General features: G+C 42.8%; 1 long non-coding RNA gene across 1 annotated transcript in view; it reads right to left on the bottom strand.

Annotated features, from left to right (window-relative positions):
* LOC310847307 overlaps positions 1 to 1,271 on the bottom strand; it is an 86,281-nt gene extending 85,010 nt beyond the window's left edge. The window contains exon 1 of the long non-coding RNA XR_014565769.1: positions 1,203 to 1,271. This is a non-coding gene — a long non-coding RNA (uncharacterized lncRNA). The remainder of the gene's footprint in view (positions 1 to 1,202) is intronic.
* Positions 1,272 to 13,690: the final 12,419 nt, after the last annotated feature.

Raw genomic sequence — 13,690 nt, 5'->3', positions numbered from 1 at the left:
TTTCTTTGACTATGGGTTAATTTGTTGTTTATTAAATAAAACATGGCATTGTGTTATATCACAGTTCAACAACTGCAGCACATCTCTTGAGACAGCGCTATACATTCACATTCAGGTCTGAATCTAATGTCATTAGGTATGTGGGGTGGGGGGCTTAGATATTTTGGCATCTGAGAACTGCAAAATGGCTCCCCTTCCCACCAGGGAAGATGTCTACAGGGGCTTAATCTGAGTATGCACAAACCATCATCCAACACTTCTTCAGCCTGCTCAGCAGACAAGAAGCTTATTATGAGTAATAATAGCATTGTCCCTCAGTCCCCAGGTGTGTCTGTGACTCAGGGAACTTCCAGACTACCGGTTTATTCAGCATTTATCCAGATTTGTTTGCTGGGAGGTAAAACAACACTGCACCAATTAAATGTCATCACACACTTTCCTGGGCATTTTCCCAGCGCTTTCCTTATCACAGAAAGTCCAGTGTTTGGGGGTTTTTTTTTTGGAGGGGGTGTAAACAGGTTTGTTGCACAACAGAACCAAATCAACTCCAACTGCAGAACCTGAATCTGTTGGTATGTGGCATTGGAAAAGAACAATTGTCCAAAAGTGTCCTCAGTTAAGAACATGACCGTAAGAAGAGCCAGTTGGATCAGGCCAATGGCCCATCTGGTCCAACATCCTGCTCTCATAGTGAACCACCAGATACCTGTGGGAAACCAGCAAGCACAGGATCCAAGCCAGGGCTGGATTTAGGTTTGATGAGACCCTAAGCTACTGAAGATAATGGGGCCCTTTATATGTCCAGCTGTCAACAAATTGTCACTGCTTTTTGTGTTGAATATACCATATATACTTGAGTATAAGCCGAGTTTTTCAGCATATCTTTTATGCTTAAAAAGCCCCCCTCGGCTTATACTCAAGAGAGGCGGGCGGTGGAGGGATGAGCGGCGAGAAAGGTGCCCTTTCGGGCTGCCTGTTCTTCCTCTTCCGCTGCTGCTACCACCAGGTATGTGGTGTGGTGAACTGGCTTATACTCGAGTCAATAAATTTTCCCAGTTTTTTGTCCTAAGATTAGGCATATATTCTGGTTGGCTTATACTTGAGTATATATGGCATGCTATATGGTAATTTATGGACCTAATAGGTCCATAAAAATGTAAAGGTAAAGGGACCCCTGACCATTAGGTCCAGTTGTGGCTGACTCTGGGGCTGCGACGCTCATTTCGCTTTATTGGCCGAGGGAGCCGGCGTACAGCATGACTAAGCCGCTTAGCACACAGAAACACCGTTTACCTTCCCACCGGAGCGGTACCTATTTATCTACTTGCACTTTGACGTGCTTTCGAACTGCTAGGTTGGCAGGAGCAGGGACCCAGCAACAGGAGCTCAGCACGTTGCGGGGATTTGAACTGCTGACCTTCTGATCGGCAAGTCCTAGTCTCTGTGGTTTATCCCAAAGTGCCACCCACGTCCATACACAACACAAAACACTGTTGTTGTATGTAGGCTTTATTTTATTTGTTTTTTATAATATATTTTGGAAATGTACATTCAGGTTTTTTTCCTTTAAATTTTTTTGGGGGCCCCAAGAGAGTGGGGCCCTAAGCTACAGCTTGTTAGCTTATACAGTACATATATCTGGCACTGATCCGAGCACAGGAGCCCTTTCTCCTCCTGCAGTTTCCAGCAACTGGTATTCAGAAGCATCCAGTGGTTGACCTCCACATGTCTTATATCCTAAATCATGGATAGGCAAACTAAGGCCCAGGGGCCGGATCTGGCCCAATCGCCTTCTAAATCCGGCCCGCGGACAGTCTGGGAATCAGCGTGTTGTTGTTTTTTTACATGAGTAGAATGTGTCTTTTTATTTAAACTGCATCTCTGGGTTATTTGTGGGGCATAGGAATTCGTTCATACTTTTCCCCCCAAAATATAGTCTCCCCCCCCCCCCACATGGTCTGAGGGACAGTGGACTGGCCCCTTGCTGTAAAGGTTTGCTGACCCCATGTCCTAAATTCTTCACTCTATACTTGGTCTAACATTTTAAATTTTGTTATGCCCAAGAATATCTCTATTTCTAAAGGTTTTAGAGGCGAGCTCCCCTCTCCCTCAAAGGATTCCCCTCCCACACCCACATCTGATGTGCCCCAAAGGGAAGCCGCTGTTCCTTGATCAGTTCCACCCCGCCATCCAGCTGTTTCCCACGGACCGAAAGGGTTAAGCAGCCGAGAGCCTCGCTGTTTGCGTCCTACGTCACATGTTTTTCAGAAGCGCTTACCAACCACCTACAGCGAAGCTGCTGTTGCTGACGCTCGAGAGTCTGCCACGTCAGAAGCCGCCTAAGCAGGAAGGGAAACGCATTCCTTATTTGGGCGCAGAGAGCGGCGGAGCGGATTGGCTGGGAGGGAGGGGAGGGGCAAGCGAGGGGAACAGCTGCTTACTGTCAGTTACTGAATGCTAATCCCCGAGACAATGGGCTGCGTAAACATTTCCCAGGACTGGAAAAATCCCTTTGCCTGAGCTCAGCACAATTTGAGCCTTTGGCGATCGCTGCCGATAAACCATTTGATCTCGGAGCGCTTCTCGGCGTCCTTTATATATATATATATACATACATATAAATCTCTCTCTGATTATTTGCCTCCCCCTTCCCCTAAGCAACGTGTTCACAAGTGGTCAACTGAGAGAAGAACTGAAAAAACCTCACTGAAAGTACTAAAAGTGCTGAGGCACAAGAAAGAAACATAGCAGCTATTGTTTCCTTACAAGTTCAGATCTGATCCCCACTCCAGCGTTGCTCTATCTATCTAAATATATATGTATATCCCATACTATGACTCAACATTAAGGGATAATTAGTATTTTTTAAAAAATACACAGTCTCTCACATTCCCTTTTGAGCTTAAGCCGAACCAATGCCTTTTTTCGGGGGGTGGGGGGTGGGGTACTTAGGTATGCAGTACCAGCACATCTATTTTTTCTTTAGGGCACTTTCTGGAACAACTTCATGGTGGGTACTGGCACCTATTTGTCTAGAAAAAAAGCACTGAGTAAAACCCTGCTGGGACAGAGCAAAGGCCCATCATGTCCTGCCTGCACTGGATTTAGGGTGGTGCAGGTGGTCCCAGCACAGGGCTGAGGAGGAGCAAAATAACAACAACAACAACAACAACAACAACAATAATAATCCACCTATATATGGGTACCTACCCGTGACGGGGTGAGCTCCTGTTGCTCGGTCCCTGCTCCTGCCAACCTAGCAGTTCGAAAGCACATGAAAGTGCAAGCAGATAAATAGGTACCGCTCTGGCAGGAAGGTAAATGGCGTTTCCGTGCACTGCTCTGGTTCGCCAGAAGTGGTATAGTCATGCTGGCCACATGACCCGGAAGCTGTCTGTGGACAAACACTGGCTCCCTTGGCCAGTAAAGCGAGATAAGCGCTGGACTGGACCTTAGGGTCAGGGGTACCTTTATAGAGAAGATTCATAAAAAGCAACTGTACCAAAAGGAATTAGAGGAGGGACAAAGTTTGTCCTCAGAGAGCCATATTTCCAAAGTCAGCCCTAATCCCGTTCTCACAGTGGACAATCAAATGCCTGTGGGAAGCCCACCAACAGGACCTGAGTGCAATACCAGTTTCCCCATTTGTGATTTCCCCAAAAGTGTTATTTGGAGGCCTTAGCTAGTGGAGGTGGAACACAGCCATCATGGCTAGTAGCCATTCATGGCTTGATCCTCTCTTCATTTGTTTAATCCCCCTTTAAAGCCTTCCAAGTTGGTAGCTATTACTCACTACATTTTTTGTTAGAGGATTGCCTTGCAGTAGTGAATTGTTTCTGTTCATAAATACCAGGCTTCTCTATTTTGGTATTTCAACATTTAAAAGCAGTATAAATATAGAACATTTCTTAAGGCGCTAAGAGACAAATGCTCCTCACAGTGTGGGGATACACATTGTTTTAAAAATGTGATTGAATGATGGGAGAAGACCTTGGAGGTTTGTTTTTTTTTTAAGACACTTGGAACATGCAAAATTTAGATTTTTTGCTTCGTTCCCCAAACCTATTTTAAAGCTGGACATGCATCTAGAAGCATAAGTAATTGAACTGGTGAACTTACCTTATTTTTTATACTGTTGAATGTTTACCTGCTGTATGTATAGATAAAGTAAAGGGACCCCTGACCATTAGGTCCAGTCGTGTCCGACTCTGGGGTTGCGCACTCATCTCGCTCTATAGGCCAAGGGAGCCGGCGTTTGTCCACAGACAGCTTCCGGGTCATGTGGCCAGCATGACCAAGCCGCTTCTGGTAAACCAGAACAGCACACGGAAACGCCGTTTACCTTCCCGCCGGAGCAGTACCTATTTATCTACTTGCACTTTGACGTGCTTTCGAACTGCTAGGTTGGCAGGAACAGCTCACCCCATCGTGGGGATTCGAACCACCGACCTTATGATCGGCAAGTCCTAGGCTCTGTGTTTTAACCTACAGCGCCACCAGCGTCCCGCTGTATGTATGGTAAGTGGTAAAAAGCAGGTTTCCAGAAGGTCCACTATTGCATTTCTGAAACTATAGTAGACCAACTGTGGAGGCAGAGCATGGCTAGTCCTGCCTGTATAACAGGGATTAGGAATCTTTTTCAGCCAAAGGGCTGCATTGCCTCTAGGCAACCTTTTGAGGGCTACATGCCAGTGGTGAACAGGGCCAGAAGCACATGTGGGCAATGATAGCAAATTTCCCCTTTGCCCAGTTGGCTAGTTTCTGCACATGTTTTCTCACATTCCTCCCTATCTTCCATCCTGGCAAACAGAATGCACATTCCAGCCAGATAAAAACTTTCAATGAGGGTGTGGCATGTGGAGTCTCTTGAGGGCCAGACAGAAAGACTTGGAAGGACAAACTAGAAGTGACTTGTGAGACCCATGAACAGGTTCCTGCATATATTTAAAAGTGTTGACTGTGGCTGTGTGGGGGCGGGAATTTACAGGAGCACCTCGGCACTGGAGAAGGGATGTTTAATCATTTCCTCCGTTTCGGTTTCCTAATTAAAAATTTCCCTCCTTGAAGCTGTTATTTGCTCCATGGGGTTGGGGGGTGGGGAAATGCTGGTACCGTACAGGGAGATGACATTTTCAGCTTTAATCTCCAATCTCATGCTCAGGTACTTGGGAGCATGAACACAGTAGGCCTTACTTATGAGTAAACATCATAGTATCAGGCTGTATATCATAGAACCTTTATGTGGCCTTCTTGCAGAAACTCAGTTTCTTTAGTGACCAAATTTCATAGTGCTTTTCTGCTTTAAATTGGTGGAATGAAAAAGAAATATTTTTCAAGCTTGGAAGAATCACTGTGATGATGATGGGAATCAACTACATATCTGCTAGTAAAAGCAACATAAAGCAACATAAAAATAAAATTGAGTGTCCAAATATTGTAATGACATAGCACAATGTTTAGAAGTTGTCTTAATCTTTTACAACCTTTGAGAACTCAGCAACTGGTTTCCTATTGATGTGCTCTGCACTATCTATCCATAAGGTCTTTACTCATTTCCTAAAGCAATAATTTGCTGCCACTGTCTCTACAGCAATTCTGGCTCAGTAATGTTTTTCATCTTTGTGGTTGTTTTCTTGCTGATTTCTGTAGATGCATAAATGTGAAAACTTTTGTTTTTCTTAGGTTAGCCATATCGATTGTTCATGGATTATTCATAAACTATGGTAGATCCCTGAATGGTTCCATTTCACAGAACTATCTTGAAGAAATCTGTGTGGGTAAGCTAATTCTTTCTGATGAAATATTTTCAAATAGCTAAATGGAAGGAAATGACTCCATGTTCCTCATCTACAATACGTTGTACCAGAATTAATCTAGTATCAAGATACTTCCATCCTCAGTAACCGGCATTATAAAACTGCACATATGGTCTATAGAATGAATCCTGTAGAAAGCAATTGTTTCCCCTGATCAATAATATTTACAGCATAAACATATAATAGCTTAGTAACATCAAAGGCTTCAATCTTCTTTAGACCCAAGGGGGGAAAGGCTGTATCTTATTTTGGTTATTGTTTTATGAACCATATAGGTTTAGCTACACATGTGGATTGAAATGGGATTTATTTGTTTAGATTGCAGGAGGAAAGCATATTTTCTAAAAATTAATCCCCACCAAACACATCTGATTCATGTAGGCCCAATGTTGTGATAAAGCCCTGATTTTGTGAGATGTATAAGGAAATGTAAGAGTTTTCAATACACAAAATAGATGAAATTACAAATTTCTGTTCACAGCTTACAAGGAATGCAATATTGCATTGAGATTATGAATGGGGAAATCCAATTTTTTACAAGGGTGCTTATGCAGGTATAGCTAGGCACAGAACTGCAATATAGAAAATTAATTAAACGCAAACGACTCCAAGGGGATAAAGGAGACATATGCAGGATGGATGAATACAAATGGAAAGATGTGGCTGAGAATTTAAAAATGAGTCTTTGCAAAATCAAACGCCCTTTTTGTTTTACCTCCAGGTGGGCACCCTTAATTTGGATTATTAACAAGGTTATACTAAATTGGTATAAATGAATTTAAATCCAAATTAAATTACTGTATTCCATTTGGGAGGACTTTAGGTGTGTGCATGAAGTAGCAATTTCACATAGATAAAGCTCTGTTGCAACTGTTCCAAGAGACAGCCAGGCTGGTCTAGCACTGGGATTTCTTACTGGCTGAACAGGAAGTATATCCATGCCCGTCTCCTTCTTCTCCGCCATTACAACCTTGAGGCTAGTCTGTAATTTTATCTTCTTTGTAATGAATATTATGTCATCATCACACCCAGGATTCGAATCTCATGGGAGCTACCAGTCACAACCTGTGGCAAAGGCCAATGAGGCTATTGCAGAGGAGAAAAAAATCAGCCATGAATTAAGCTTTTATGCTCTATGCGCTATTTCTCATCAGTTGAAATTATGAAGCTCTGCATAATTACAGAGAGTAGCCACGATGATGTGTAACCCTGGCCAAATCAGTACATTTCTAAATGCTGTTATAAATCCTCAGGAAGATGATTGAATGACCACAAACGCTTCAGAGGTGTGTGGTTTAAATAGAGAGTTAACTATTTTCATTATACTAGTACCAACTTGTGCATTGAGGATTACGTATAAACTGTATAGTTCCTGACTAATGGGATCTGCAACGAAATGTTGCTGTGTGTTCTCTCTCCTAAAAGGAATGGTCCTGCTTAGAGTTTCAGCCAGCCATTCTCTCCATACGGAGTATTCTACCTCTGCCTCCTCTCTCCCATTCTGTTTCTCTTTCTCCAACTCTACCACTCTGTGGCTGCAGAATATGAAGCTTTCTTTGTGTTGAAGTCTCCAATTACCTCACAGGATTCTTAGGAGAATGGAATGAAGTAAGAATGTAAGCTACTTTGTGAAATGAAAAGGATTTAACAGATAGGATAATAGCAGGCCAACTTCTTCAATGCATTAATTGTCAAGGGATAGTGATAAAAAGTAGCAGGATGAAGACAGCGATGGGGATTCTGTTAGGAAAGCAAAAACTCTTTCTACTTGCTTGGATAAGAGCGAAAAGCCTGCCTGCATTTATTTTTGATCCATGACTAAACAGGGCTCCTACCGAATGATGATATCACACCTTCTAAATTCTTGACTCCTGTTCAGTATTCACTCTGGACACATTTCATATCATGCTGTTTGTGGTTTGTCCCTTTTCAAGATTGGGTCATTCTTTTGAGTCTCTGCCAGACTTGCATAATGGACCAGAGGCTTCTAGACAAATGTCAAACATGTTCTGTCTACAAAAGAACATATCCTCCTGCCACTGAATTTAGGGGGTAGGAGCCAATAATACTTGGGCCAGGGTCCAAAGAACTATATGACCAGTTCATTGCAGTCAAGGGAGCTGTGGACTTAGGTTTCAAAAGCAGATTGCGATATGGGAGGATGGCTGCTGTTCAAGAGCAGGAGTTGTGGAGCTTCTAAAAATGCTACTAGACATGCCAAGTTATTGGGCATACTTAAATTACTCCTTGGATCTCGGCCAAAGTAAAAAATCTCCGTTGGCCCATATATAATTCTTGTGCAGGGCAGAACAAGTCTGATCTAATCTCATAGATCATCTTGCTTGTTGCACTATTCTGGGCTTGCACTTTCTCTCCTCTTCTTAAATGCTTGGCAGAGTTCATTTCCTCCACCCAAGCACCTGGCCTCATTTAAGAAAGAGACATTTTTGATGCTGATTATCATTGATCTATAGCAATGAATGTCCTGTAAAATGACTGTGGTTGTGGGGTGTGTGTGATATAAAACAAGGTGGAAATGAGGTCCACAATCCTGTTTGCTCACCAAGACCTGAAACATATCGTTTCACTGAAGTCTAAAGAAAAGTTAGTAGCTGCATGGTTGGGATTCCCAGCCTTTAGAGGGCCAGTGGGCACATTTGGAATTTTGAGGAAATGTCATGGGCACCAGTCATAAAATGGCTGGCACTTCTAATGGAGCAGGAAGAAACAAAATGTTGCACAGATGCTAACCAATACACAGAAAAGGGGACCTACATCAGCCACTGCCACTCTTGGTCACAGAGAGAAGCTCTTTGCACCAATCCTCTTTCTAGAATGGATGTAAGACTGGGTGTCCAATGCAGACATCCAGTTGAAATATGGCCACATTTAAGGATGTGTGTTAAGCGTAGGTGAAGCCAAGTCAGTGCAAACAGGAATGGAGCCGGAAGAGCAAACAACCTCTCTTTGTTTCTACAGGGATGCATACTGAGACTTTTGTGGGTGTCATAGGAAGTACTTGTGGACATACTGGCACCAGTATGTTACATGGGGTAGGGCTTTCTAGGCTGCTTCACACCCAGACTCTGGAATCCTTCCTTTGGGTGGCCTGCCTCTCCCCATCCCATTCACTTTTCCAGAGGCTGCCTTCGACAGGCCTTCGGTTTGGAGTAATTTGTACCCATTAATCCATGAGGGATGTTTATCTGGCTCTTTTTCCTTTGCTCTGCTGCTGTTCTTTGTCGTCTTCTTTTTTTAAGCAACTGCTTTTTGCACTGTGCTTGATATTCTATTGCACATTGCTTTGTGGGCTCTGGCAAAGAGAAACAGCTAAATGACAAGTCATTAATGGATATAATTTACCACCTACTTGTGAATGGCACTCTTGAAGGCTTTGCACACAGAAACTGAAATCATGTTTCCCACTTGCCTTACCTTTCCTGAAGATGGAAAAAGCTGGTGTGGGGAGAAGGATTTGTATGGACAGTACCATAGAAATCAGTTGCCAATTCTGAATTCGAGTTCATGTGAATCACTACTTCATCAATGACAGCAGCATCTCTTGACATTTCAGAGGGCGATGCAGAAATCTAAATGACAGTGAAGAATGGATGCAAAGGTAATGGTGGGAAATATGTGAACAGCTCATTCTGATCTGCGTTTCCATGCATTCAATGGAAAATATCACAATGCTCTGTTCCATCAAGTCTTTTCTATCCAGATTGCATTGTATATACTCCTACAGAAGGAAATAAAGTAGCTTAGTTACCACCCTAGACCAACTGATTACTGTGTTATATCATTAGCATCAGCAAGGTCAGGCTGATGCCTAGAACTTATAGTTATATTTGAAAACATTGGCAGCATTGAGATAAATTCAACAGTGTAAATATGTTTTGATGGATGTAATAATGGAATACTGAATAGTTTAGTTTATGTAAAACATGCAGGGATTTATGTTATGCCAAATGAACCATGGAAAGAGAAGAAGGGAAGTCATTGATATTTTAAGGTTGTTCAAATGAATACTCTGAAGCAGGCTTCCTCAAACTCAGCCCTCCAGATGCTTTGAGACTACTATTCCCATTATCCCTGACCACTGGTCCTGCTAGCTAGAGATCATGGGAGTTGTAGGCCAAAAGTATCTGGAGGGCTGAGTTTGAGGAAGCCTGCTCTAAAGTGTAAAACAGAAAATGTAATTAAAAATATATTTTAAAAAAGAACTTATAGCTATTTGAAGGGTCCCAGATCCAGAGTGATCCCTAATCTAACCTCAAACACCATTGTTCTGGTGCCCGGATGATCAAGAAATGGGAAGTGGATTAGGGATAGTAGTATAAGTGGTACACTCTCACTGGGGCAGAGGATCTACTGTCAGGACACAATGCTACCCCAATGAGAGAAATGGATCCTTCACCCTGAGATAGGGCACCACTTGTATCTCTTTGTGCTAAAGCAATAGCTCAGTGGTAGAGCACATGTTTTGCATGCAATTAGTCCTACATTCCAGTCCTAACATCTCTAGGTAGGACCGGGAACCCTGCACTGCCAGTCAGAGTGTACTGTAGACAATACTGAGCTAAAACAAAAAAAATTCCTTCCAGTAGCACCTTAAAGACCAACTAAGTCAGTTCTTGGTATGAGCTTTCGTGTGCATGCACACTTCTTCAGATACACTGAAACGGAAGTTTCCAGACCCTTTCTGAAATTCCTTCAATCTCCCAGGACATTCTATACAAGATCTCAAAGTAGCTGTTTTACTACAAAGGAATTTCAGGAATAGACTGGAAAGAGAAGCTGCTGAATTACAACTTATCACCAAACTTAAAACCATGGAGAAACCTGGTCTGAACAAAGACCTTGGATTCTTATCTCATTATACATGACAAAGCCATTTTTCACCTTTTCACTCCTTGCTTTTTCCTGTAAGACCTATTGCAGTCGTTAAGAGTCGTCAACAGGCTCATCACAGCTATCTGCCAATCACCCATTCCCACCACCCTTCTGAGTAATACCCCTCCCCACCTTCTCACTATATAGAAGGGTCTGGAAACTTCCGTTTCAGTGTATCTGAAGAAGTGTGCATGCACACGAAAGCTCATACCAAGAACTGACTTAGTTGGTCTTTAAGGTGCTACTGGAAGGAATTTTTTTTGTTTTGACTATGGCAGACCAACACGGCTACCTATCTGTAACTAATACTGAGCTAGTATCGGATCAGTGGTCTGAGTCACTATAAGGGAGCTACCTATCCCCATTACTCTTCCTGTTGGGAGGCCTAGGAGACATTTCTGCTCTGGCCTGTGTGTAGATGAGAGTGGATGGTTCTTTTGCAGTGTGTCTGCTTACATGTTGCTTTAAACAGCTTTTGTGCACACTTGCAGAAGCACCGTGGGCATATATGTGAGCAGATTCCAGGCTAGTAGAATCTGATATGGGCTAGAACATCCATTGTTTCTTCCAGGTATTTAAGAAATTTGATACTGCTGATGACAAAATATTTCAAATATCTAATTCATGCTAGAAAATATTTGTTAAGCATTTACCATGGTAGGCAATAGCAAATTCTAATGCATATACCGGTACATGCAATTGCTTGTTCTTTTGGCTTACATTCTGGTCACCCTGTATCACACAAATGTTAAAACAACAACAACCAACAGATCGTCCACGAATCAAATCTGGTGACCCAGACAACCACCCTTGGCTGATCCTCCACTTTGGCTGATCCTCCTGAAAAAAATAATATAGGTGTTTGATCCACAGCCCCCTTGCTCACAGCTGGCTTCAGAAGAAAGAGAAGGTAGTTGAATAACAACAGTGAATAAGTGGTGGGGACCACAAGTCCTTTGAAATGTTCAGTGTACTCAGCTCATATACAAATGTGAGCATAGGCTCAGATCTCTGCTTCTGAGCGTGTTTTCCAGTTGGCCTTGTGCTTCCAGAGTTGTTAGCATTAAGGATTGCATCAGATCCTATGGGAAGGGGGCCATGCAAATGTTAGCTGGTTTAATTGTGCCCTTGTTGCCTGTAATACCCAAAATGTCTGCACATTGTACATAACTGCTTTGTTATGAAACCATCAACCTGAGGTGTGTCCCTTCATGATGCTGCATACATGTTATTCCAGGTCCGATTTAACACTGGGCAAAACACCACCAATGACATGTAATTAGTTTGTACCATTTGTCTAATGACTCCTATTTCCACGTGTTAAATATGGTGAAGGAAAATAGTCCTTCATTAATGGGAGTGCACTGCTCATGCACTGCTGGAACTTACCGGCTTGCAAGAGCTGTAACTCTAAAAGCTGGCATATTGCCTGACTCTGCTGCCCATTAGAGCCCTTCCTGCAGAGTGACATTCCAGATAAAGGCCAGTGCAGGACTACTGGCCTGCACAGCTCCACTGGGCCTTCCAGGTACAAAACATACTTTAAAAACCACCTAAATAGCACTGTAAATAGCCCAGCGGAGAGATGAATGCAGGCAGGTATGGACAAGGGCAAATATACCCTTGCAGTAGAGGGAATTGCATGCTGCCATTTATTTTTTTAAGTTGAGCTTGACTTGTACTAGGCAGCAACAGTGAAGGCACTGGGCACATGATTTCCATAGAATTCAAACTATAATACAATAAAAATACAGTGCCCCAAAATTATTGCACTTTTTTAAGGAAAACACAAAAGATGTTGAGCCTTCTCCCCCACAACCCCGCCTCAAATCCCCATGGTTTTTTAATTGACTTCAGAACAAAGCGCCGCCTTTCAGACTCTGCCCCCCCCATGTCAGTTCTACCTTTGAAATCCCATTAATGTTTGGGAAAATCCAGATGTATGGCAGCCCTACAATATAAGAATCAAAAGAAGCAATGGAAATACAATTAAAAATCAATATGCATATTTAGTGCAGTGGATGTCTTCTCTTCAGCCACAAATTAACAGACATGCTGAGGACTGCCTAAATGAAGTTCAGTCCATGGGTCACAATTTGGGACCCCCTGTTTTAGGGGACTGGTGCTATTTTAGGATTAGAAGTCCCTGCCTGTGTTATTTGTTTGCTTACCTCCTAGTTAACCTAGATATGTTTGTAAATAAGCAGCTATTACACCCCCGACCTAAGTGTCCAAAACTCTTCTCGAAGAAATTGACTGACCCTGTAATTCTGCCCTGGGAATTTCCTGCCACTTGGGGAAATGGCATGGAGTTACCCTGCTTACAGCCAGTCAGGACTCTTGTGGGCGTCCCCACAATGGCTTATCTATTAGCTGAATGGATAAGATTTAAATGCCCTGCCCATTTCTAACTAGCTGGGCAAGTTCCACTTTAGAATTAAAGTTGGGCAGTTACCATTGGTAATTGACCCTCCCTGTGATACTTTTAAACTTCCTGTAATAACTTTGCAAAAATGAAAGACATGCATGATTTGTTTTGGATGTAAGCATTGGTCTCAAATACTGTAGTTATGAAGTCCCAAATGTACAATGATTTGTGAGTGTGAGTGTGTTTGTGTGTATTGATGTATTCAGTGACCCTGATGTAATTCAGCTTGGGCCAAGAAGATGCTGGAAAGTATTTCTGACCCTGCTGCCTTTGTGGACATCACAGAATGTTCTGACACAAGGCAGGAAGTATTTTTCCTATCTTTTACGCACAAACTGAAATAATGGGGATGTCGTTCCCTGGCAGAACTTAGCGTGTAGCAGATCCAAGGTCTAGTCCACAGCATCTAAGATTTAAAGACTCTCAAGTAAAAGCGCTGCTCAAATTTCTGGTGGTCTGTTGCTGCTCTGCATAGTAGGAAACTATACTGTCCTGGATGGGCATTAGACAAATCCGTATGAAAAGAAGAGGGCATTGCAGGGGATCCTGAGAG

This window comes from Podarcis gaigeae (assembly GCF_964106915.1).
Source record: "Podarcis gaigeae genome assembly, chromosome: 6".
Lineage (NCBI taxonomy): Eukaryota > Metazoa > Chordata > Lepidosauria > Squamata > Lacertidae > Podarcis > Podarcis gaigeae.
This window is presented reverse-complemented; position numbering and strand designations above follow the sequence as displayed.